The sequence below is a fragment of the Lepisosteus oculatus genome, chromosome 10 (genome assembly GCF_040954835.1).
Source record: "Lepisosteus oculatus isolate fLepOcu1 chromosome 10, fLepOcu1.hap2, whole genome shotgun sequence".
Lineage (NCBI taxonomy): Eukaryota > Metazoa > Chordata > Actinopteri > Semionotiformes > Lepisosteidae > Lepisosteus > Lepisosteus oculatus.
In genome coordinates, this window is record NC_090705.1 from 6740542 (window position 1) to 6767229 (window position 26688).

The 26688-nt window shown below is 37.7% G+C and overlaps 1 long non-coding RNA gene across 1 annotated transcript in view; it reads right to left on the minus strand.

Annotated features, from left to right (window-relative positions):
* Positions 1-9: 9 nt before the first annotated feature.
* Positions 10-26688, minus strand: part of LOC138241379 (uncharacterized) — a 49235-nt gene continuing 22556 nt past the window's right edge. Inside the window, exons 2-3 of the long non-coding RNA XR_011190603.1 lie at positions 18279-18365; positions 10-334 (exon numbers count right to left, since the gene is read on the minus strand). This is a non-coding gene — a long non-coding RNA (uncharacterized lncRNA). The remainder of the gene's footprint in view (positions 335-18278; positions 18366-26688) is intronic.

The following is a 26688-nucleotide window of genomic DNA, read 5'->3' on the forward strand; positions in this document are numbered from 1 at the left end:
CAAAAAATCAGAAATGCTACCACACACCCTTTTGTTAATATTTTCTTGTTTTATTCAGTAAAAAGTCTCTTATGAATCCCCCCCTCCCTAATAACCCCTTAAAGGCTAATTAAATGGCTCTTAACTTCTGACACAGTAGATCAATACATTTAGAGCTGTGCATGTCAGGGGGTCCATCTTTTAACACATTGAGCAGGATAAATAATACTTCACAAAATGGCTCATTAGATGTGCTGTCAGAGATGCAGCCTCAGATAAGATTGGTCACGGCAGACTTGAAGGGAATGAGATAGCATGACAGGTATTCAGCTGTGTGATTGCAGAACTGCATAGCCTGTGAAAGAACAAATTATGTCTATCAATACATGTATTAAAGTCCAGAATATCCTTGAAAAAGAAACATTGGGAACTAAAGCTAATTTCATGCTACTTAAAGAGTATTTTTAAAGTTAAACGCAAAACTGTGTTAATTGTGAAACAAAATGACCTAGGGATTAGAACATATTAACAAGATAGTAATTCACAGAAAAGCAATATTTTTTTTAACTGTCTTAGCCAGTAAGCATATTGTTAAAATGCTAAATCATACTGTATATCCTCAAAGCCCTTTTACTGTATGGTCCTCATTATTCTTGCAATATGCCTTCCAATTAAAAAAGACACATTTTAAAAAGCAGTATGTCCAACATACTCATCATGAGGATAAACAAATCAACAGAAAAATACAAGCAAATTTTCAAAGATGCAATAATAGAAAGTGTGATGTTAAACTTGTGTCAGAAGCAATGTCAGAAGCATCATTAAATGACTATCTTAAGTAGGCTTTCCTTATGGCTTCAATTTGTATGTGCTCTGAAATGAGTTTTATGGTGAGTACACTTAAAAAATAAACATTTTTTATTGCAGAGGCTGTTATGCTATTTACACTGAGATTTTATTTAATGAGTAAGTATTGTATTTCACTGCTTTAAGATGTTGGCCAGACATTTGGAGATCCAGAGAGTTCATAGTTAGCTGAAGTTCTCTAATTGTGTTTGTGCACAGAACAACACAGACACAATGGTCTTGACCTACAGGCTGTAGCCATATGTTGCCTAATTGACTGTAAACTGGGCCAGTCTCCCTTCCTTTAATTATTAGTAAAAGTAGCTGTTAAATACATAAACACTAAATATGAAAATACAGACAACAAAATGAAGAAGTATTCAGATTTAAGGAAATGAGCCCAGTGAAATATAGTATAAGGAAATGACTAGCTATCATCATCGTCATCATATCAGGATCAAATTACATTTCATTTCACATGAATTGCAAACTACCACTTTGAGCAACTTGAAATAAGTATCTCTCAACAGAAATACAACACCTCTAAGAATGTTTTACTTTTGTTGAGGTGTTTGTTGAGTGGTAGGGGACCTGAGACACATGGATCAATGTAATCGTCTGGTTTACCTTGTTAAATTAAATTCCGTGTAAATGATTATCATCAAAAGTCAAAGAGGTAGAGAGAAGGGCACAGGAAGAGACAGAAAGACAGAAAAAAAGCATGTGCCAGGCAGGAAGTCCTTGCTCCAATCAGCTTTTAAGACCAGATTCGAGTTCAGTATTTGAACCTTGATAAGAAAGGTATTCTGTTGTTTTTAGGAAACTCTGATTTCCTGTATAAAGAATCCCTAGGTTAAAAACGGTCTCTCCTGGTTAGGGTATAGTGTATACATTTCTAGAATAAGGATAAAGGTTCTCCATTCACTTTGTACTGTAGCATCCTGATTTATATAGAGAGATTTAACTGTAGACCATACCCTTGTAGGTGTTATATAGAATCTTTAAATACTTGGTAATGTAGCGGAGCTAGTGTGGTGACGTCAGCGCCCTCACTGCGCGTAGCTGGGGGAGGTCTCCTTTAGCTCACGCGGCTGGTTCCCTGTTGCGTTACGCCGGAGACCCGGGTTCGCGCCCCAGGTGCACGGGACAGAACGGGTGGCGGGGGGGCACGACCACGCGCGGAACTGTGACGAGCACAGTAACAGTCTGGGGATTTTCTGGTGGGTCAGGATGTTAGCCTTTTGTACTCGTTGTTCATAAGTAATGTAACTTTGTTGTTAAATTTTGTGTTTCTTTTCTTCACTTTTCAGTATGTTATGTGTTGTTCGGTGTGTAAATAAAATAAATATAAATAAATAAAACTTTATTTAACCCAGTGTGCCTGATTTATTACTCGTTTTACTAAAACTCGGCCAGAGAACAAAGTACTCAAATGCCTCTATTTAGAGTATAACAACTACTCAAGTATATTCTTGGTATATCTTTACAATTTGGGGATTATGATTATTTTTGATTATCATATGATTATCGATTTATTGATTATCGTGTTCAGTCTATTTCCTGTATTTGAGGTAATTCTTTATTTTCTTAACCACCTATGTGTGACAGTTAAACTGTATTCAACATGTATAAACATTTGTCAAAAATATCTATGATCTTTTATTATGACAAAAAATGTGATACAGTAAATGGTACCTCCTATTTAACATCTGTAATAATAATTTTACAGAAGGGAATGAATAAGAGTGAAAATAGCTTTTACAGGTATGCTTATATTGGCTTCATATTGAAAGTTGGCTTCTATATATAACATTCACAAAATTAAAGTTTTCCTAAAGGGAATAACTTAATGAGAGTCCACACATGATCAAAATAATTATGTTGAATTTAAATGACTTGATTTTCCAATACTCTACAATCATCAGTTACATTGTCCACATATCCTGAATCCTTACTTCTAACCTCCAAAAGGTTTGATTACGTAACTGGTTCAAAAGGTTATATTTACTCAATTTTTTTACCAAATGTTTTCTTGACTAGTTCAAAGAGCACTCCCCTCCAATCTTTCTTCAGTCAATTACCTCTTTCAGCAGACAGAGCAGCTTCCCAGCTGTGATGTGGGCTGTAGTCAGTTTTTGTCAGTATAACTAGACAGCTTTAGGTGAACCTCACCAAGAGGTCCAATACTTTAAAAAAATGTGTGAAAATGCCTCACACAACAGGTTGGGTTTGCAGAAATGTCTTAACAGACAGGTAACAGTGTCTTAATAGAAGGTAGGGAGTTTATTTTCCATTTCCAGTGGTGGTGGCACTGTGGAACAGAAGTCACTAGCTTTTCCAGCCTATGGGAAGATACTGTCAAGACCATTCATAATCAGAATCCAACCCTACGCAACCCCGCAAACGACCCCGCATTGTTCCAAATCAGACTCCAGTCTCCTCCAATTCCTGCAAACGCCGTTGCATTAACTAATCAACCAATCGGACCTTTCCTTCATCACCGCACCCACTACATCCCGGAATACTTAAACCCTACCACCTTCACCTCAACGCTCAGCATTGGTTTTCACCAAGTGGAGCTCCTAGTCTCCGTCTCAAGATTTCCCCAGCGTATTGCCTGGCTTCTGAACCTTCGGCTTCCTGACCAGTGAAGCTGTCTTTGACCATGGCTCTTGAACTGCGATTTGGATAATTACACTCAGATTTTCCTTCTCACTCCCCTTGCTCTCTCTCTTGAGATCTATTAGTCACCACGTTGGGTCCGTTAACTCATTTGGCTAGTGCCCGACCAGATTAGAGTAACCTACTTGCAGCCTGCTGGAGGTATCTCCCCCTTGTCCGTGGGTACTTCGTGACTGCAGGCCCAGACTGCTTCAAGGCCTGTGCAAGGAGTAGAACACCTGGGCAGTCACACACCCCTGTACTCAGTCACTGGGAACTATATACAGAACTCCAGTCTCTCAACCATGACCATGCCAGTATTTAAGACATAATAAAGATAAATGCACTCAGAATTGACCTGCTATGTTATTGAATTGATTGCATTTTAATTTGCCTTTTGGTGTTTCTGTAATCCTTGTTCTGGAAGAAATTTAGACAGCCTAATCTCCGGGTCTGTTTCTAATCGGTCAGTAGGAAAAGGATTGTGTAATATTTGTCCAAATAAATCTGAGAGAATATATTCCAGAATCACAAAGAGCTTTTTGGCTCTTGTTGGGTTTGTTGCTGGCAATGATCGTACAGTATCTCCAAGAAAGATCACTAAATGTCTTACTGTGGTCACAAAAAAGGTTATATATGGTACATACTAAGAAGCTGGATGAGAAGCCCAGATAATTTAGCTATCAACAATCAAAACAAATTAGATTGGCTAAATGGCAAAATCTTTTTTATAACCTTTCTTTCACCCTTATGCAACAGTTTGCTTAAGGATTAGCTAATAAATAATTGCTTCAAATGTTATTATGAATCTAACATAAATATCACAGGCAGATATAAAAGAGTTGCACAATGTCATAATAAGAAATGGGATTTACTAAAAGTGAACCTTGCATGTATTTACTGGACAAAGCAACTACTGCACTTGATACAGAACAGGCAGCCCAGGATAACACTACAAGCTTCAATAACCAGAGCTCAATGGCAGTTGCTTCTAATCTAATCTTAAGTAGTTGCTAGTTTCCTGCGGTGCATTTCTGTTTATCACATTTCTTAGGTAGGAAGGCAGGGCAATAGATAATAGGATATACTGGCGTAGTCTGAATTAATGAGTTTTGAGGAGTGGGTGGAAGGCGGTCAGAGATCATGCAGTCTCTAATTTAAAATGCATTACCAAAATGTCATATTAGTATGTGATGAGCCCTTCATTTTTACACAGGAATATAAACATCTCTAATATGTCTATGAGAACAAAGATTACCATTCACAAAAAAAATCTGCCTTGGTTACCAAACCTCCAGTGATGATGTGCTGTTATATGATACCTAGCACGAGCAGCTCTGCAATACTTGGCCTTTGCAATTGGATTTCCCCAAAAAAGTAATACTAATATAGTATTAGTAATATAGGTTCATTATAGCTCATAACAGCCTGCGGCACAGCAGCTGGCTCGACTTGCTTTGACGAGACATCTGAAGCAAGATCAGATGAAGGGAGATCACAAGGAAACTATCAAATGAGTGGCTTAGATTGACAAGAGTATCAGACAAAATTTGAAATGAGAATTAATGATGTTTTTTTGTTTTGCTAGGCCGATTTAGGTACTGATCGCATTCTTAGGTACTGATATGCGTTCAGCAAAGAAAGGTAGAAAAAAATCCTTTTGTCTTTAGTGAACAAACTTAAAACTACACAGCTAGAGGATAAAAGACAGAATGTCTTTGTTGTAGAAAAGCTGGTAAAGTGTTACACTGTTAAATTTGGTTATGTAGCCATTATGTAGTCTTTCATAGGCTGTGTACTGCATGGTATTTAATTCATTCCATTTTGCATGCATAATTAGTACGTCCATAATCTTCTTAACCACTAGAGGCATACATTTAATACAATATGAAGGTTTTAACACTTTTTGTACATCAGTTTACTGTTTGAAAAGAATACTGCGATATACACTGCACTGAAAAGGTTAGGACCATCATTTCTAAAAAAAAAAGAGAGAGAGCAACTGAGTATAAATTGATAACATTTCCGCCTAACCTGAAAGCAGAAGGAGCAAGCTACAAATATTTTCACACAAAGCAGCCCAGAATCTAGAACACCAGGCAAACATGTCTTCTCTTCTTCAGTCAGGCTCTCACTAAAACAAAGCCAGAAGCTGTCTTTGTACCACATCAATAACAAAACAGGGCCACTAAAGTAGTTATATGACTAATGTCTGCAGGGACACAACCTGTGAGTTAATTTCTGTGCAGTAAGAGGTTTATGCCTGTTTGTAGTAGAAAGCTGCATACACAGATTGCTCTGAGCTGTGTACAAATCTCTTTTGCAAGGCAGGATATTGCAAAAACAGAGGTTCTATAGCAGGATTTGCACATTATAACTCTCCTGATATCAGATTTCTTTTGTGTTAACTTAAGAATGCACTTGTTTTGCTGTAAATGTACTACAAATGGCAGAACTAAGCACTAGATCTGATATACACAGCTAATCCTCTCATACATCAACTCTCCTTCATCCATTTTCAAGTACCTTACTGTTAATCCTGGTCTTTTCTCATTCCAGGCATATTTCTTGAGTAACATTTGACCCCAGGAGCTCTCTTATACAGTACATGAGCTTTCTCCTTGCATTCCCAATATACTCTTTCCTTCAAGTCTCAAACAGTCCGATTCTCATTCGTTCACTGCCTTACTTAATTCATTATCACTATGTGACTCCACTTCATTGGTCTGGTGTACTCTGCCTTCTATCATTCTAGCACCTCTAAACTTGTTTCACCTCTCGGCTTTGCAACCGGCAGCTCCAACTGTTATCAGCAGCACTGTACTATTTGTTCCCTTCCAGTACAGAACATCAGATCATGGGCACCTGGACTTGTATGTCAGCTGTTTAAAAATGATTGAATTTTCATCCAGCCATGCATCTACTTTGGCTGCTAAGTTCATGTATCTTATAGCAATACAACTGCAATGATTTATGCTTTATATTGCAATTTAGCACTCCATTTTCATGACCCTAGTTTTGCACTTACAGTAATCTTTACTCATAGTTGATGAATTAATAATAATGCAAGTATGCAATTAATGCCCCTGTGTAACTCATTGTATTAAATCCAATAAAAATAATAATGTTTTCAGAGCTTTACTATTTACTTTTTTGCCTCTTTTTACTTATATACAGTAAGTATCCCAAAGTTAGTCTACTCCTAAATGTTGATAATCACACTAAATGTGTTCCAGGTTGTGGTTGATATCCATTAAAAGGTTTCCTTCAATATCTCAAAAATCAATTTAAATCTAACAAGTGAAGAAAAAAACCTGACACTGGTGTATTACCCTCTGTCATTTATTGGCATTATTTAAATGATGGCCGCAGACATCAGGCATTATTTAAAATGGAATAGCCGTGTTGCAAAAGAATGTACACACAATTCTCTTGTCCATTCTTTAGTTGCAAAATTTCACTTGAATGTCAATAGCCTTGGTTGGTTTCATTTTAATAACCTTGGGAAAGGTATCATGACCTTAAGTTATCCTGGTTTGATTTAACACAATATGCTGTTTCCTCTCCGTTTGTATAATCCTTTAATCTGAATTAGAACATTATTAAGGATGAAGAAAACCATTTCAGATGAGATTATGACGTATGCCACAAGCCTGCATCAAATGGACATTTTGAATCTTCTGATCTAAGCCTTTGGCCTTATCTTATGGACTGTCTTATTTTACCAAATAAAGTGAAAAGGTCAGCATGGCATTACCTGCCCTTCAAGAATAGTGTGTCCTTGCCTTCTGACAGGAGGAGGGAAAAAGCACTGCAGCCTTAATGAAAGAGATCAGCCACTTACTCTTGAAATGATGTGTTGCTTGACAGCAACTGCCTGCCCCCTCAGGCAAATACAGAACCTTAACAATCAACCACATACACCGTATCATGTGCTCTATTTGTATCCGTTACTGATGTTGCCTGTTCAAAGAATTGTAACCGGATAAACAAGATCTACCTTTTCTAAATCAATGTTAGCTATCTCCTAGAATCCCTTTGCCACCTGAAGCATCCTCTAGTTGAGATGTAATAATAATTTCCTTAGCTTAACGTTCAATGGACATACTGTAAGTCTTATTGGTACATAATTGCTTAGGGTTGGTTTTGGCCCCTTATTATGGATGGTCACAGTAGTACATTAGCAATTATTCCTATCAGTGGGTATTATCCCTGTCTTGAATATTGGGGGATAAATTCTGTTAACATCCTGTGAATAATATCCCTTATTACTCTAATTATAATTGGAAAAGAACAATTCCTTAAATAGAATTTTTAAAATACTACAGTTACATTTTTATCTTAAGTAATTGTAGTACCTACAGTATTCTTCTATGGAAATGCTGTCTAATGTAGAACTTTGTCTTTCCTTTTCCTGAGTCACGTTGTCCATTTCTTCCTTTGCTAACACCTGAATGAGAGATTTGCGTGGGAGTCTGATACAATATTTTGCTTCTCTGTTACTTCACCCTTCTAGTGTCCCTTTTTACCTGTGCTTGCAAGAATTAATCATCCTGTTGTTGTTTAATTTGAAATCTTTTGTGGGGCATTCTACTATATATAAAAAAAAGTTTTCGGGCTTACTGTATGTTACTGTCATTGTTTTATTACATCCTTTTATTTCTAATCGTGCTGTGAAAGTTTTTCTGAAATCTCAAGCAAATTTGGATTCTTAGAAATCTGTAATTTAAATAAACATTTAAAACTGTGTAGAGATCAAATCCTGCATGCACAAATGAGTGAGGGTTTCATCATATAAAACAAGCAAGTTAGACATTCGGGGAAAATACTTGGTTGCAAAACTCTGTTTAATCAGTAACAAAATATTTTAAAGGGAATTGTCAAAGGCTCCAGTGAAACCACTATTCCTCTAGGAAAAATAAAATATCCTATTTAATGTCACAGAACATAACAACGTTTTCAAATTACTTTAAAATGACTAATGGCCCTTGAATTACATTTTCCAGTTTGAAATTTATTTTTTAAGCTAATGGAGCTTTTACAAAATGGTGCTTGCAATGCTTTAGTATATATAACTTTGTGAAATATGACCTTAGCTAAATGGTTTTCAAACTGAGACGGAAAAACTTATTGATGTGATTTGATGTGATGGTAACTCTTGGTGTGTGACTAATCCACACTTCTCTTATTTTGGCATAGTTTTAACTTAAAAAATCTAGCTTCATGAAGCATTACAGGCAGAAATAATATGATTAAATAATGAGGGTAGTACATAAGCCTGAAAAAAATGTTTCCCTACCTCCATATACTGTACAGTATATGTGACTTTTAACAAAGCTGAACTGGAAGATGTTGTGTTTGTAATCCATCGAGAGCAAAAATACCAAGAAAGAAAGCCTTCTGTCTGGGCACATATCATGAAAATTCACGAAAACCCTCAAAGGGCTAAATTATTCAGTCAGTCATGAGTCATCACGTCCATTTCCAAATGTTATTGTCTCAGTTGTGTACGGCACGTAACCTCTACGTAACCAGAGAAAAGCAAGTCAGGGGATTGTTTAAATGAAACAGCTGCTTGCTGAAAATCACTGACACATAAACTTTCTCACAACCTGATGGAACAGATACTGAATGCTGCAGTTGTAGTGGAGAAACCAGCACGCTGTCTCTGCAACGCTGGGAAGGAAGCCAAAACTGACCTGAATTTTTAAATGAATAGCGAGAATGAGAACGTTGACCACCTTAAAAACATAAATGGTTAGTTTGTTAAAGTGTTGTGAATTGTTTCATGTGCAGGTCTTCAAAATTCCATGAAACATATTGTATGTAGCCATAAGGAAGTTTAGTTAAACTGTTTTGTCTAAAGCAAAGATGCAGAACATAATTGGTTACATATTACTTTGATTTCGAAGACTGCATGGACTTTTTGCTTACATTTGCACCCCTATCATTTAACCAGACAAATCAAATGAGAACAACTATTTTATTTACAGGGACGACCTTGAGAGTATCCATTAATATGGCAGTGCAGTTGCTAGAACAATATGCAGTATTACACGCTCAAGAGCACAATAGCAGTGATACTGTATGCACCCACAGACTCCTGGTCTGGAGTCTCAGAGCCCTAAGCACTACTTCACACTACTGTCCCACAATGCTGTCCATTTGCATCAGAAACAGAGCCTCATTTCCACTCAGCAGGTGGCATCCAGTGTGACATTGTGTTGTAGACTGAAGAACCAGAAGAAGAGGTTGGGTAAACTTGATGTTTTAAAGATAGGTTCATATTGATGAAGCAGGCATAGAAGGCAGCTCTTCGATGAATGACAGGCTGCATGATGGAATTTCCCAGGGGTCCATCTGGACCCTGATGGTATCTTATCATTAGCAAGGCAGAGTTGTGTTCATCTTGGCCACCCATTGTTGGGCGGGGAAAGTAACAAGTTGCCAAGAAGTTGCTGTGTACAAACTGTACAGAAGAATGTATTCCTTGCTCTGTCCAAACCTTTTCTGCAACAAACAAACAAACAAACACTGGGCGGACGAGAGGCGGACCTAGACTGAAGTGGAGCAGAATCCTGGGAGAACTTGAAGCAGAGCAGAGGAACTGAAAGAGCTTCTCGAGAGCTCTGAGAAGGATGGTGAGGGGGTTATTGGGAAATCCACAGACAGATGGAGAAAGTTGACTGTTGTGAGAGTTTTTGGCAGAGTGTTTGGAGAACATTTGGCAGGTGGGTAGGGGTAAAGATAAGGTCCTGAAAGAGATCGCCTCTGGTGTCCTGTCCACAATGTGGCAGGGGGTTCACAGCTAGAGAGCAGAGCCCCCAAAAATGGAACTGAATAGTGCCAGATGTGCGAGAAGCAATATAGGAGAGGTTTCAGAACCCCAGTAAGATGAGTGAAAAAATCATCTGAAACAGTAGCAGTTGTGTAACGAACAGTTCTTTCCGGACTCTATGCGGACGACACAGTCCGACGGAGTGGGGAAACACTGGGGAAACGTCATGCAGGAATACGGGGCTGAAGACAGGGGGGGCGTGTCCAAGGTGCGCTGGTGCACGGGGGAGGCGTGGCCGAGGCGAACAATCCTAGAGAGTAATCCATAGAGTATCCAAAACACACGAGTAAGTCCAAAACCAGGAGATCCATCAAAACACGACGTTAAAACCACGAAGGCCGGGTCGGAACCGGCGGACAGGGAACAAGGAACAGGAACAGGGGTTAAAACCTTAACGGGACCAGGCGCTTCCTGGTCCCGGACTCACACGATATGGAAATCAGAGCAGAGCCCGGATGAGTGTCAGCGCCTGGCTTTTAAGGTGGGCAGGGAATAGGGAGCAGGTGCGCAGAATAAAGTCTTGAGTGATAGGGCTGGAGCACCCTTAAGGAGGGGGAACTAATATCGTGACAAGTTGCAGTTGACACAGTTGCCACAATTTTGTGTTTGATGCATGATGCTTGTGCTCGGGTGAGTGGATGAGAGGATGAGATTGGGACTGGGAATCTCATTCACCAAGCCTCCATTTCAATTAGAGGCTTTTACAATTATTTATAAATAACGCTCACTGCTTTTTGTTTTCTTCCTCAATGCACATTCCCAAGTCTAAAGTCAGTATCTGATGTCAGTTGGTGCAAATCACCCTTGGGGGGAAAACTCTCAGGCTAACAAAAAGATTTAACGAAGAACAGTATTGGATTTGTAATCAGCCTTTGGGGATTGGTGAAAATTTTGATTTAATTAGAGCCCAATACACATACATTGTGAAGCACTTTAGTTACCGATTCAGCTTTCTGCACCTGAGAATACTTGGGCACAGTTTAAAAAGTGTAAAATCAATGGCAGAAGCAATGAGACAAGTGCAACATGTAGAAGGAAAAGATATTCTGAGTCACTCAAATTTGTTAAATCTTTCCTGACATCCCTAATGGTCTTCTTTAATTTCATCTCCAATAATGACAGATTGCAGTGAGCTAGACGATTTAATGGTCAAGTCATATATTTTGGGTCTTATTGCTTGCTTGTCTAGTCTAGTGAAAATGCAGAAGGCTTCACTTTTGAAATTAGACTTGAATCACAAAATTGATTTTAGAATTGCCCAGTGGTAGAAAATTATTGATCTACTGTAGATCAATCATGTGACTTCCTTATCACTAAAAAGACATCTAATCTGACTCGATTATTGTCAGCCTATTTAAACATGAATCTGTGCTGCAGATACAATAATCAGTGCAGTGGCTGCCTGCAAGGGACCAAAGTTTAATTCTTTGACAGTAATTCCTGTTAACATCTTGTCTTTGCCAGCATAATTCGAGCCACATTAGTAAGCCTATTTAATAGTGACCTACACAATCTTTAGCTTGTGGCTTTCATCAGCAAAACTGTCAACCAAATGATGGAAATTTTTAAAATGTGTTGAGCTATATAGACATCTAATCTACCCACCAATGTTCTATCTTCTTCTTCCAATTCGGTGTCACGGTTGAGCTGGAGCCTCTCCCAGCAAGCAATGGGCGCAAGGTAGGGTTCCAGCACAGAAACGGACAAGTACAGTGGGGCCAGTTTTCCCAGAAGCCAGTTAACCTACAGTACCAATATGTCTTTGCATTGTGGGAGGAAACCAGAGCTTCTGGAGGAAACACACATGAACACAGGGAAAACATACAAATTCCACACAGATAGCACCCCAGGTCTGGAATTAGGCCCAGGGCTTCAGTGCTAAGAGACAGCAATGCTACCCACTGCGACCACCCCCACCCCCTACTATGAAGACATATCTTCTGCCATTGAGCGCTACAGGAGGTCATTCTTGCCGTCTGCCATAAGACTGTACAACGCATCCACCTTGCGTCTTGGCAGAGGCAACAGCGACAGTGACCTGTTTCTGGACTAAACGCATATACACATCTACTGCTACATCTGTTCTCTTTCTTTTTCTTTTTCCCGTTTACAACCACTTTTGTGCAATATATGCCAGGGACCTGTGCAATACATTTATATTTATATTTATATTCATACGTGTGATACGATTTTCTGTGTACTGTTCTGTTCTAGTTTCCTCTTGTGTGTCCGGACTGTGAGTAACTCTTGTATTGTATTGTATGTATTGTACTATTATTATATAATTCGTTACACTGTGGCTGTGTTGGGTGTGTTAAGCTGCTGTTGCACTGCAATTTCCCTCACGGGATCAATAAAGTATCTATCTATCTATATATCATATCATGATATCATGATATTTTCAAGATATCATTACAGCACTGTCATTTATTTTGTCCTCACAACATCCTATTTGTTTTTATCTCAAATTTAGAAGTCGGGATTTTTCTTATTTACAATACCGATACTTTCACATTATGCATGAAATCTCCATGATGAATATAATGCCCTTTGCGCCTTTATGTCTTTAAGTCGCAGCTCAGCGGCATTTCCTGCACCCGAACAAAGAGGGCAAAGAAGTGCCATCAAGCCCCTTTGACTCACTCGCCTACTAAGGTGGTTTTCTTTGGAAACACTATGGACTCAGCAGAGACATACAGCACCAAATGGAGGAGCAGCGTGCGAGTCATGGTGAGAGATGGCAGCGGCCTCTGTTTTGCTGAGCCCTGTGTGACACATCCCAACACCAGCTCCAGCAGCGGTAAGACAGTTGTGTGTCACTGCTAGTGACATGAGGCTGAAACTCTGGAATCTAGGTCAAAGAGTTCAACCTGTGCTTGGAGCAAAACCCTTTTAGTGATTGAGTCACTTGGAAGCCCCCAACTGTCCCCCAAACACTTGTCCTTGGGCCTCCAAATACATAATATCAAACGTAAGACTTATACATTCTAGATCTGATAGGATAGCAGTTGTAAAATGTGTAAATTCCCCTTATCCCCCCTAGTTTGGGGAGAAACTGGGTTATCAGCAAATGTTAAATAATATTCCAAATAATTTAAAATGATCATTTTCCTTTTATATTTCATCCTGAACAGAAGCTTTTCTGTATCTTGAATCAATTTCAAATGTAAACATCTAAATATTTAAATACAAAACATCCAATGATTAATTCTGCAATTCAGATAAAAGGTTTTACAGCTACGAGCTTTGAAATGAAGTACAGTTCAAGCTACATTTTTTGAAGTGAAGTCTAGTATGATTACTAAATTCCGTATCCAACAATGACTGTATTAATAAGTCCTACAGTCATCAAATATTATGTCATTTTATAGAGCTACATTTAAAATAAATCAGAATAATGATGAGGGTAGGAGCAATAATATAGTGCCATGTAGCAGGTTTTCTGTGAGATGCTAAAGGACAGGACTTAAGAAATATGTAGAAATAAATTGATGGAGTGTCAGTCAGGTTTTCTGGTTTTTTTTATTTAATATTTTAAAAAACTGTTTTAAAGGTAGGTTTTTCTTTTCTATAATGACCCTAAGGGTGATGCGTTGCCTTGATAACCACAGCTGAGGGGGTTAGTTTTGAATTAGCTACAGGTGTGGGAGCCATTAAAGAGCACACTGAACACTGCCCTGGAGGGACAAGCAAGCAGGACTCTAGTCCTGAGTTAGGGACTAGCTCTCCTACATCTAGGCCCATCTATGAGAAAGAGTCGGTCAAAGCAGATGTACAGTAAGATGCTGCCGGTGCAACTATATGTAAGAGCACGTCTACCTGGAGAGAGAGGAAGAATATGGACTCAGGCTGCAACGAGCTACCCCCACAGGGGAGAGAATATTTCCCTACGGGATTAATAAAGTATTATCCATCTATCTAATATTGGAGCTGCAGTCCCGGAGGGGATTGTGGAGAGAGCATTAAGGCTTTGCTTTTGTTTATTTTTGTTTTCTTTTTCTCCTGTCCTGTCCCGCTGTGTATCCTCACTGGGGCAGGTTGAGTATTTCGTTTTCCCGTCCCACTGTGAGGATTCTCTGGGACAGGCTTAGTTTCTTTTGGCCTCACTCTTTTACTTTTACTTCCAGACTTCGCTGAATAGGGAATCTTTTTTCCCCCAGGCTTAGGACCCCCTAAATAGGGACAGTCCAGTCTGGATGCTGCTGTTCCTAGAGGTGTGTTTTTCTTTTTTCCTCCTGTCCCTTTGTGTTTTTCTCTATTTCTGCTGACCTCTCACCTTGATGCCTCCTCCCCCTCAAACGGAGCATTGTTCACTGTTGCTCTTCCCGAAAACCCGCATTGTTATAATATACTACATTACACACAACCATTCATGATTTTCAAAACTGGAGAAGACTGGAAGGCTGTACGTTCAAATCTGAGCTGCGAGACTGCTTTTGTTCCCTTTAGTAAGGTACTGCAATCAAACTGCTGAATTTATTAAATATTCAATTTATATGTTTGATAAAAGTGTTTGCCAAATAAATGAATAATAACACCCCTTGAATTGAATATGGGGCATTCACACATTTACTACTTGTAAGTTCTTAGGCTACAGCGCCAAAAGTTAGCCATCACACTACTCAAATGCCAGGAGCTTGAGCTCAAGTTGCACATTTTCTACTTCGCACTTACGTGTTTCTTGTGGTCACTGTCCCCTTTTTGTACCCTTCAGAACCAAAAGTCACACACCAATCAAAGAACACAAGAGGAAACTCAGGGGAAGTGCATTTCAAACTGAGAACAGGAGGCACTTTTTTTACGCAGAGGCCTGTGGGAGTCTGGAACAAGCTCACCAGCCATGCTGTTAAAGCTAATGCCCCAGCTCCTGCAAAAGAAGTGACTAGCTCTCTGCCCTTAAGCAAAGTCACAAAGACTGAAAAGTAGACTTGACAAACGAGAAAAAATACTAGGCACACAAACAGACATTAAAAAATACAGCTACGGGGAGCAAGGACCATAATTCAGGTTGAATCAGTATCTACTATATTGTCCACTCATAGTGGAAAGTTTTCTTTGGCCTCACTGAGGCAACAATAAAAACAGTGTACAATGCACAATACATAAAACATCCAGTGGATTTGAAAAGGTCTGTGCAATCAATGCAATATAAATGATAATGCAATGTAATAAAGCACAGAAATTTCAAGTGTAATGTATATACAGCCAATACAGTGCTCTGAAGTGGTTTTTACAGCAGATTTTAAGAGTAATGGCACTCAGAATAGTTTGAAAACGTATCGTGGTATATTGATATGCTCTGAAGGAACAGTGAAATACAGACTATGGGACAGAAATGGAATCTGCGTGGAAGAGATTTTAAAACTGAGATCAGTGGGATTTTTAAGAGCTGTAGGAGTATTGGACAAGCTTCCCAGCCGTATTGTTGAAGCAGATACACTAGCAATTCAAGAAATAGCCGGATGGGGAGAATAAATTAGCTAGGAGCAACAAACAAGCCTGATGTGCAGCCCCCTTTCATTTCCCTCTTTCTTATGTTCTTGTGCCTCTTGATGAAAACACATGCCCAGGCATTCGGTACTGCCTTATGATATTGCTTCACTTTCACTTCATATTTATTGTACATTATACTGCACATTATTGTATTTTTGAAAAGTCTGTGTATTTTACACCACTCTTGACTATGGAAGATTTGTGTTCGACATTTATAGTTACAGTAAGTCATTGTTTAGAATGTTGAGTGCGATAAAATCAACACTGCTAAACAAATGTGAATTCAAAAGTAAACGTAATGTTTGCATTATTGGGGTAAAAAGATGTCCCGTAGAGCTTCTCTTAACAATGTTTTAACAAGGGCTTACTGTAGAAGGCACATTGTTGTCTGCTGCACATCCCTCAGTGCCTTCTGTTGACAGATTTAGTGACATTTTCTGGTCATTTTCTCGTGACTAATTGTTATTTAGTGTAGTTCCCCTGAGCCTGTAATTTAATTCTACCAACTGTTTTCTGCATTGCATGGGTACTGTTTTCTTTTTTAAAGAGACCTTTAATTCGGTCAACCACAATGTAGCAGGCAATGTTGTTAGTGGGCTGTGGATTTTGATTGGGTGTTCTGGTGGTTTTGCCGTATTGTATTAGTGTGAACTGAAAGTGGAGTGATTGAAGGTTGAACTAATAAGCTAAGAGCTATTCTTCTCCAAAGGCATTCTGGGGAATGGCCACAGAGTGTCCTCTGCTGGTCCTTCATTAGACTTTCCTTTTGCCCTGTTTTCTCTAGCTCATGTTATCATGATATATAATGGTATTGAGTGACAGTGCTTGTGAATACCAGCAATATTAAAACATCAGTGCAATGATGAATGATGTAAATGTCTGACCAGAACCTACCATATATACTGTTCAAGCCAATCAGACCAACTTATCTGCATATGACAAAGTTATCGCACAGGGAGAGACAATGTCTGTAGTTCATCTTCATGAGATCTGCCATTAATTACCCTTTCACTGATGTAAAAGAGGAATATTTGCAAAATGTTTATTACTGTGGTGTCTCAAAGTCAGTAAAGGTTAGATTTGATTAACTGTCATTTAAATAATACTTTTGATGAGATTGAAGTATAAGAAAAGTGGCACAATGTCTTAGCAAAAAAATTAATTGCTTTCTAAGAAGGTTAATTTCTAGGGTGGTGAATGCAGAAAAATGAATTGTTAAGTATACTCTAAAGAAGCCAAATTGGCTTCCTATTCAGTAATTTCTCTAAGATGAAATCTATGAGGAAAATACAGTAGAATTACCTATAGCAAAGTCTTGTGTCCCCTAGAATGTGGAGGTCATATACTACAGTAAGTTAAGAAACTCTTCCAGTGTATCTTGAAACTGTCTAAAACATCTCATTTTGTAGTAGTGTTTTGTTAAAAAACAAACAGGGAATGCACAATGATTTATCAGTTAAAACAATCCAATAGAAACTGGTGTGGTGAACTGATAGAGACATGGGTAGTATCACCACAGTTCAGAAGTGCGATTTATGTGTGACTGAAAATAAGTAAATTCCTTTGCTGACGGTTTACATACAGTAGTTGCCCATATTGTATATCTTCCACTCCAAGGTGAGTTACTGTAGATATTCATTTACTCACTGTTGTAGAGGCCCTAACCTGAACATTTGTCTTTTTTAACTGTGATCCATTGAGTGTATGATTTACAGTATATTTGTGGTCGAAATAATATCAAAGTCTGGGAGTTCCAAAGGAAGTTTGGACATCAGGTTAAAACAAAACTAGTTTTAATAGAATAAGAATATTGCGAAATATCTTTTTGGAATTCTCCCTATTTTATTGTGTACAGCATTTTGATCAAATTAAAACCCTTTGGTTTGGGGATCTGTATATATTTGGTACCATCAGAAGAGGAGGGTGCAACATTGTATTTCTTATTTTCAACTCGACAAACATCTTGCTGTTTCAGATGAGACTTCTATAATGTTTATACTGTATACTGTAAATGCTTCTCAGCAAGTCTAAATATGTCTTGGGAGAATTTAGTTTGTAAACTTTCCAGGCTAATATAATCATACATTTCAGAAGCCAAATCCAATTTGAAAGAGGAATTATTATCTCAAACTATACACACTGAAGCTGTTGGTAACCAAAAGTGAAGGGACAGGAGAATGCAACAGACATGAGGTTATTGTTCTTACTCTTTAACAGACCATGACTGCCCTCCCATATTCCCATTCCAAACAATTATAAAAAACAAGAAACCCCACCTAAAGTCCCTTGGAAGTCCGGCTGGGAACAATATCCATCCTCCTTGTCAAATCTGTCACACTAGTGCATGACCCAAAACTAAAACACCAGTTCCCCCTCCCCTCCACAACCCAGCCAGCAAGCATCAACTTTGCCCACCCCCCCACAAGAAATAAATAAAACTAATTAATTAAAACAATCTTACCTGCCTTTCACGGTTTTGGTAGTTCAGGTGGGGAGCTGCGTCAGCATGCGTAGGCTGTAAAGGACCAAGTAATAGGTTTATTCCATGCTGAAAAGAAAAGAAAGAAAACACAAGGTTTCGGCTGTGGAGCCTTCTTCGGGTTCTGGTTTATGATTTTTGCATTTACACTCAGTATTTTTTTCATACCAAAATTAAGCAAGCAAGGGCAGCCTAACACTGTGTCCGCCACTGTGCTGGTACTCCTACATTTGCACATCTGCAACACCTTTTTTCCAGGGAAGCATTCTTAATTGTCTTGTGGTACCGCACCCACTCCATATTGTGTCTCCTCCAGTTTCACTGTATTTTGTGATCTCCCTTGTGTTTTTTGTGATACTACTTAGTGATAAGCCACAGCTCTGTTATGAGTAAGAAAGCCAGTAGTATTGATCAGCATGTTGTGATCTGTGATGACTTTAGATAAGAAGATAGATGTTTTTGGATCAGGCTGTGATATATTTGCTGTGTATTCTCTATTATTGTGTTACACACAAGAAGACAATGGGGGCTATTTTGAGATGTACAGTGCGAACCATAGCCCCCATTTTGCTGTATCTTTAAGTTCTCATTGCATGTGGTTTCCTCAATGTCAGTGGTTTTCAGGAATGAAACACCTGAATAAAATGAGGGAAGTGTGTACAGTCCTTAGAAAAATGCATATTATCATAGTTGAGAGTAAGAAAAGTGTAGAGTAAGATCCCAGTTCTCAGTAATTAACTGCAACACAAAAATTATGAACATAAAATTTCCATGCAACTAAACGTTACTCATGATCACAGCCCCCCATGAAAGTAAGAGAGAGGAACAAAAGAGGTCTGTGGGTTTGCTCTGTCCAGGGTTATCTCTACAGATCTGGCTCTCTTCTGCCTCCTTTGCTGATGTGAGCCGACAACATCCCCCAGCATGCAGGATGTTAAGCACCACAGGGTACAGAAGAAAAGACTGGACACCCTTTTCTCGAACAGCAATCTTCCTCTCCTGCACAAGTACACATCCCTCCACTGAACAAAAAGGCCCAGAGTGCCAGCTTTCCCTTTTGTCTGTTTACTGGAAAAAACTGAAGATTAAAACTCAGGACCTGTGGCAGCCTGCAGAAGAAGTGGCCTCTGTATGTCCTGAGTGTCCTCTCAATAAATACAGTAGGTCTCACTTTGCCAAATATGGGAATGACTTAGGGCTCACTTTTTCAGGAAGAATCCAACTGGATAATTATGTTCAGATCCCTCTGGTAAACATACTGTATAATTCAAATATAGCTTCATCTTGAACTGTCTTCTAAATCAATTACTAGATATTCCAGTTCTGCTGAACATGTGTTCCATATCTTCTTTTTTGTGCCTATTGCTCTTTTTCAATTTAGAGACCTCTTGCTTAATCATTTTCATCCGAATGCTCAAATCTCAGCCATTGGGGCACTCTGGAAGGTCACTTCTGTCATCCCATGTCCTCACAAGCTGCCTTTGTTGATCCACAGACTTTAAGACACAAGGTGGTCATTTTAATCCAGAGTCAACCACTTTCACTTCCTTCTAAAAGACAAGCTGCAGTGGGACAACACAAGGGCAACTCAGAGGAGGTAATTATCATGAACTGGTCACGTGACCCCATAATTAGATTGTCACCAATTATGTACAGTTAAAGTCAATCTTTAAGAGATAAGCTTAATCCTGAAAATGCAACCACACGTTCCACTGTGCCATTAATGTGCAATTATACAAAGGAAAGTTACTTGTACGTATAAAGAACTCCTTTTTACTGTTTAAAAAAAAAGCCATCTTTCAAAAGATACCTACAGTATGGATGAACTTTTGGGTCTCAATTACAAAAATATACCATGTTAACATACACATTTTAGTTTCACCATTTTACTGTAAGCATAGGACATGGAAGTTGTCTCATTTTGTGACGAAACTACAGTAATAAGGTTACAAACAACAGCAGGAATGCAATCTTTATCATCAGACAATTTTGTGTTTTTTTGAGTCATTCAAAAGAGTGTTTTCTCCCTTCCCTTTCTGATGCTAAAGCTGCCTGGAGTGACTGATCTGCCAAAAATGTTAACCAAAGAGTGAGAAGAAATGTTATAAAAGTCACAGTGGAGCTGAGGAAGTTTGTTATTAGTCTTTTATCCAAAGCACTTGGCACCATGGCAACTGCAGCGTTTATTGCAAAGAGGACTAGGATGAAATTAATAAATCTAATGCAAAAATATTTTCCTTTTGTAAGCATACATACACATACCACCTGCTGCTTCAGGTTAACATTACTTCTTCATAACTCTTCCTTTTGATCTCATTTCCTTTTTAATCTGTGTTATCAGTAAAAGGTCTCACCCCTGTGTCCAAAAATTAAGTTTTAATGCTTTCTTGACAGGTTCATTCTTGCATTTTAACCCAAAGGACAAAGAATTTAATGGGCTCTTATTAAGAAGATTAATTCCTTATTCTCCAGTAGAGATCAGCAGTAGAATTAAAAATGCTGGCTGAAGAGTGAAAAAGGAATGATGATCCCTGTGAAAGGGATTTTGACACAGTGGGGACAAGTTGCTCTTTCTATTTAATTTTACCTATTCTCCAAAGTAGTGCATTAATTTAAGGATTAGTTTTGCTTTAGATACAATACCATTGTACGGTATATATTAAAGTTTTAAGTAAAAGTAGTTCTGTCTCTTATTGTGTCACTTTGGAAAGGTTAACGGTTTTATATTTCAAAATTTTAATTTATTCAAATTTACCTCACCCCAATTCTAATTCTTCATGGCTTTGCGTAGCTCTGAATTCATTAAGGTCCATTAACATGAAATCTTGTTAAGAATGGACATGTTTTTCTATTCTGAATCCATGAGTCTTTGTTCTTCAAATGTCAAACACTTTAATAATCTGCACTGCAGAGTAGGCTTTTAGGAGAGGTCAGGCTGTAAATTAAAACAAAGCGAGAGGGGAGTGTGAAAAGAGTTCAAGACATTCTAGGTTTTGCATCAGTATTTCTTATTGGTAATAAATCCATTCGGTCAATAAATTAATGTGTAAATAAGTGATGTGTGCTTATTCTTCCTAAACATAGAACTCTGTGCTCCTGGGTCAAAGGGGGCAGGTGTGTCAGAAGATGATTGTCTCAAATCAAAATTGAGTATTCTAGAAAAGAATTGAGTTTAGTTACTAGAAATGTACTGAAAATCAGGGTACCACAACATGACATTGTACTGTAGGTCTGAAAACTGATCTCATTCTTCTAAGATGTTGGATAGGATTTAAATAGAACAGGCTAAATATTTTATGAAAGCATCAATTCTTTGGAGACCAACGTGGCTTTCTGTCTGTTTGGTGAGTAGGGTGAAGACAAGGTCATGCTGCTTTGTGTTGGTGGATCTTAACTCTTAAATAGGTGACAACTCACATTTTAGATTAAGTTTAATTAAGAATGGCTGAAAATAATTAAAAATACTTTATCAAAACCCTTTTTTCCCTTCTTTAAACTGTAGTTACAAAAATCTATCATCTCATTCATATGTTATTAGCAAGGAATCCAGATAAATTATGCATATCATGCAAATGCAGATGATATGTGAATCCTATGTTTTACTCTGTGTACATGTTGCTACGAGATTCACTTACTTTTTGCACAAGTTTGCATAAATGTAATAGATTCCTTTGAGAAAAAAAAACAACTGTTCCTAAAAGAGATGCAAAAATCTTCAGTTATTTTGATCTACGTGCAGAGTCTTTGAGCATATTCAATGAAAAGAGCAATTGAATGAGGACTTGTACAGTACCTGGGCTTCAGGGCTCATGATAAGTGTGCCTTTAAAAGTACAATTAACTGAGTAAGAAGAAAATAGGGTCTGAGCATGTCTAAAGGAAATCACCCTGTGCTGTGTAACCATTAAATCAAACTTAAATTACAAAAGTATACCATGTCAACATACAGGACAGCGGCAGGATCCTAGATGACAAAGGCTGACAACGAGAGAACAAACGGGCTTTGCGATTTCCTCTAGTTCTTAAAGCCTCATACTGTATATTCCATATACGGAAAGTAAAGAAGAACAACTGGTGTTTACATCAGAATACAGAGAGGTGAGCGTGTGCTAAGCCCATATCAACTCAGCATGTTGTAATATAATACCTGTGTGCATGAAAGCACAGAAAGAAATGGAAGAGCCTCCTGTAGTTTTCTTTTATCTTAGTACACCCTATCCTCTCCCTATAACATCAGTCAGTACAAGCTCTAGTCTAATTCCTCTGATTAATAGTATTTGCAAAGTTACACTACTGGTCTTCAGTGGTGAGAAGTACAGATCTGATATATACATTTTGTGATTTTTATGTGAAAAGCTGATTCTGTTAAGCATTTGTTGTCCAAGCAAATCAACATTTACTATCGCTGAAAATAGTATTATTAAGTTTTATTTTTGTTTTTGTTTTGGAGAGTAAAATAATCTTCAGGATTGTTGCTGGTTTGCTAAAAATTCACAGACTCACCAGAAGTCTTTTTTGTTGCAGAATCATCTGCAATGATACAATTGATGAGGTTTTAGATGAGGGTCATAGACCGATATTTATGTGGGAAAACCTTCCGTAAATTCACAGGCTTTCACCATAGCAATTTTGGTTCAATGACAAAGCAAATATTCCTCTTGAGATTTAAGAACTGAGAGTTTCTATGGCCTTTGCCCTGCTGAAAAATAACTTTCTGTTAGGTAATGTTATTTAAAAATAAACTACTGTTTAGCTTGTTAATCAATATGAATGCAATGACTTAGCAACTAAAATTAGACTGGTCATGGCTGACTTTCATTGCTCTTAAAATTGCTTGGGGGAGACAATATTCAGTACCTGGTAGTGCTCCTATGCTGTTCTGTAAAAATTCAAGGGAAGAAGTTGTTTTGGAAGAGCAATTCACTGACGTAAATTCTGCACTTCAATGTTTTGAATTGCATTCTAGCGTTTTTGACTGATATTATCATAGCCTCCATACATTTGTTTATGGCATTCAGTTAAAGTGGAGAGCTGTCGTGTCGTCATGTTATTGCATTAGAAAATGGCTGATGCTGAAGGTGTCTTAGGAAGAAGGGAATTTATTATTTTATTGGATGCATTGTGATGTGGAGTCACTGCAGGTGCACTGGAATTTAGATTGATCTTTAAAAGGCAAACTATTCACTATAATTCACTACAAATAATCATGAATGTGTTACTGCCAATCGATTCGTAAATCATATATAAGGTACAGTGTGTTTGTATAACGCACCTGAGGGCAGCATGGTGCAGTGATTAGCATTGCTGCCTTGGGTTCAGTCATGGACCTGGAGTATTCTCTGCATGGAGTTTGTATCCTCCTCATCTTTGCATGGGTTTCCTCTGAGTGCTTCAGCATCTTCCCATAGTCCAAAAGCATACTGGTAGAAAACTGGCCGTGGTGTGAGTGTGTAGTTTTGCCCTGTGATAGACTGGCATTCCGCCATACTACAGTTCCTATCTGATCTTGCATATGAAATATTCACTTTACTTTTATTCAGTACAAGCTGATGAAATAATGTACATTATTTTCACAAAATGGTGGTATGGCGAGATATACAGTAGCTTTATTAGAAGCCAGTGTTTCTTCAAATCTCAAGGAACTGTATGAGACATGTGTTTCCATGTGTTTGCTGTGAAATAATGTAAAAAAGAGAAGTAAATATAGTTAAAGTCGTTCAGGTTTGCCACTATCTTTGCACAAAGCTAAAATAATGGTACAAATAGAAAACATATTGACGCAGCGTCAGAAATTTGCCTGGCACATTTATTTTTTTTGCTGCACTAAGAGATTAATTCTTAATTTGATGCATAATTATGTGTTATTTGTAATTCTCCATTGTTTCTCCTGAGACTATTATTTCCAATTATAAGAACTATGGCATTAAAAATAGCTTTTGAAGAGACTTCACCAAGTTGATTGCCGGGAGCTGTGTAAGAGAAAGCAATTAACAAACAGTGTTTGTCAAGCATTAGCACAATTTCACACAACAAATGAACTGGGAATGTGAATTTATATTCAACAAATTTTAAAGTTCAATGTATGTCAGATGTTTTCAATTAAAAAGGGCAAGATGGAGCACGATTAAAAGTATATTCGTGGGTCTTTGTCACTTGCATTTGTGAGTTATATGTAGAGTACAATGTGTATTAGTATTACTAAAGTGGCATTCATTTGATACGTAATGTTGCTGAACTGGACATTAGTAATAAAAAGCTGCATGTTACTTTAGATAACAGCATCAAAATAATAAATTAACTTTTAGTTGTAATCCTTCTTTGAGTAGAAATAGCAAATCATGAAAAGGATCGTCTGCAGACTTACAGTAAACAGAAATGACAAATAATGAAATAGGTCATTACAGATTTAAAAATTATACTCAAATACAGTAATTGTACAATGTTTCAATGCTTTTTTTCTCCATGATTTGTCTTGAAACATTTAAAGACACATTAACTGCTGACTAATTGTATGTATAAAAGCATGTATATAGTATAGCCTGCAAGAAGTAACCACACTTTTGTTCTCTTAAGCCAACAGTTGTAAGACCCCATGGGTTAAATTCCATGTAACATACTGTATGGGGTAAGGTGCATAATTTAATTTTTTATTTAAAAGTGAAAAGTCTCTTAATAGACTGAAATAAAAATAAACCATGTTTCTTTGGGGAGTTTTTGCATTTCCACACACACCCACAGGAGTAACATAATATAAGCTGAAGTATTGTGTTGAGGTTTCACAAATTCAGTTATAGCTATATATAATTTAATTCTATGTCTAGTCAAGAAGGCAGAGCAGATGGTAACATTTATCCTTTGTGGAGAAAAAAATCCTCAGAGTTTATAGTGTTTTCTCTATCGATGTGGGAAGTTGTCCAATGGACTGAATCAGTTTGCCCTTCATTCTGATGGAATCTGTCTGTTGTGTTGATGCTTTAGAAATCCATGAATTAAATTACCTACAGAAACAAGAAAAACAGACAGGTTCTCCGAATTGCTGTGAATGTCCTCCTCAACAGCCAACATGATTACTATTATTACAAAATGTAACTTTTTTAAATTTTTGAGTCACTTTGTTCTAAAAATTATAAGTGGTTTTAAAGCCTTTTGCCATTTTTAACAGCTAAAATGCATCAAACACGTCCTCTCACCTTTACAAGTGAATATCTATTTTTATTTTATCTCCCCTAAAAGGTCATTACTGCAAAAAGACGAAGTGAAGAATATAAAGGACTTTTCCTTTTGTCCATAATAACTCCATCTCGACTGCTGAACCTTTGAAGCTGGTGGTGTGCAACCAAGTCAGGAAAGTGAGATTTAGCACAGTGATTTTAATAGGACAGGGCATGCCCCTCAGCAGAAACAGTCGACTTTAGATACTGATTTTGTGACTGTCTCATCTTTTGTAGGTTAAGGAAGTGTTTGGCAACAAATACGTTTTCTTTTTTGACATCCTCACATCTCTACTACACTCATTTGTTCGTGCGTGATCAAAAACCAAGGTGAGTAGACCAACATTTTGGGAATTGAAATTTAACATAAGAATGTACATTTTAAACATTTACATGCTGACACAAAAAGTCTAAACAAATCAAGTAACATAGTTGTACCATCTAAAACAAGGGTTACAGTATGCTTCAAACCAAGATAGTAAATCTAAGTGTGCATACAGTACATACTCTGCTTTCTCTATGGGCTTTTCATACCTTCATACTAAAGGAATCAGCTGTTTTAATTTTCTATTTTAAAAGTCACTAAAATGTCACACCTTATTTGTAAGGTAATGCATTATTCATGGATGAATTTTAATGACTGGGTTAGTGACTGATCCGTCTCAAGCCTCAGGGTGTGTATTAAAACGACCCCAATAAGACTAGTTTTAAAATATATAATCATCAGCTAATTAATACTCATACCCACAATTCATGAGGACTCTTGTACTTAAAATGTCACGACAGCCCACCACAGCCATTCTATGTATCTTGTAAGATATATAGAATAATCTGTCTAGCTGTTTGAAGTCACCTACCGTATGTCATGACAGTGAGCCTAGAAAAACAACATTAGAAGTCGTAAGGTGGTTCTGTCTCCAAAGCACTGTGATACATCAGGTGCTAACACCCATGACAGATAGACAGATGATTGTAGAAATCAACAAAGCCTTTTAATAATGGGCAGAACATACAGATACATATGATTGTAGGAAGTGGTGGGTTTGTAGCCATTTTAATTGAATAACATGTTAATTGAAACTAAAAACTCTTGTTGGACCTGGGATGTGATCTATTCTTTTAAATAGACTTCAGACACTCAGTGGGATACAGATCAAACTTGAAACCTATCTATGCATATAA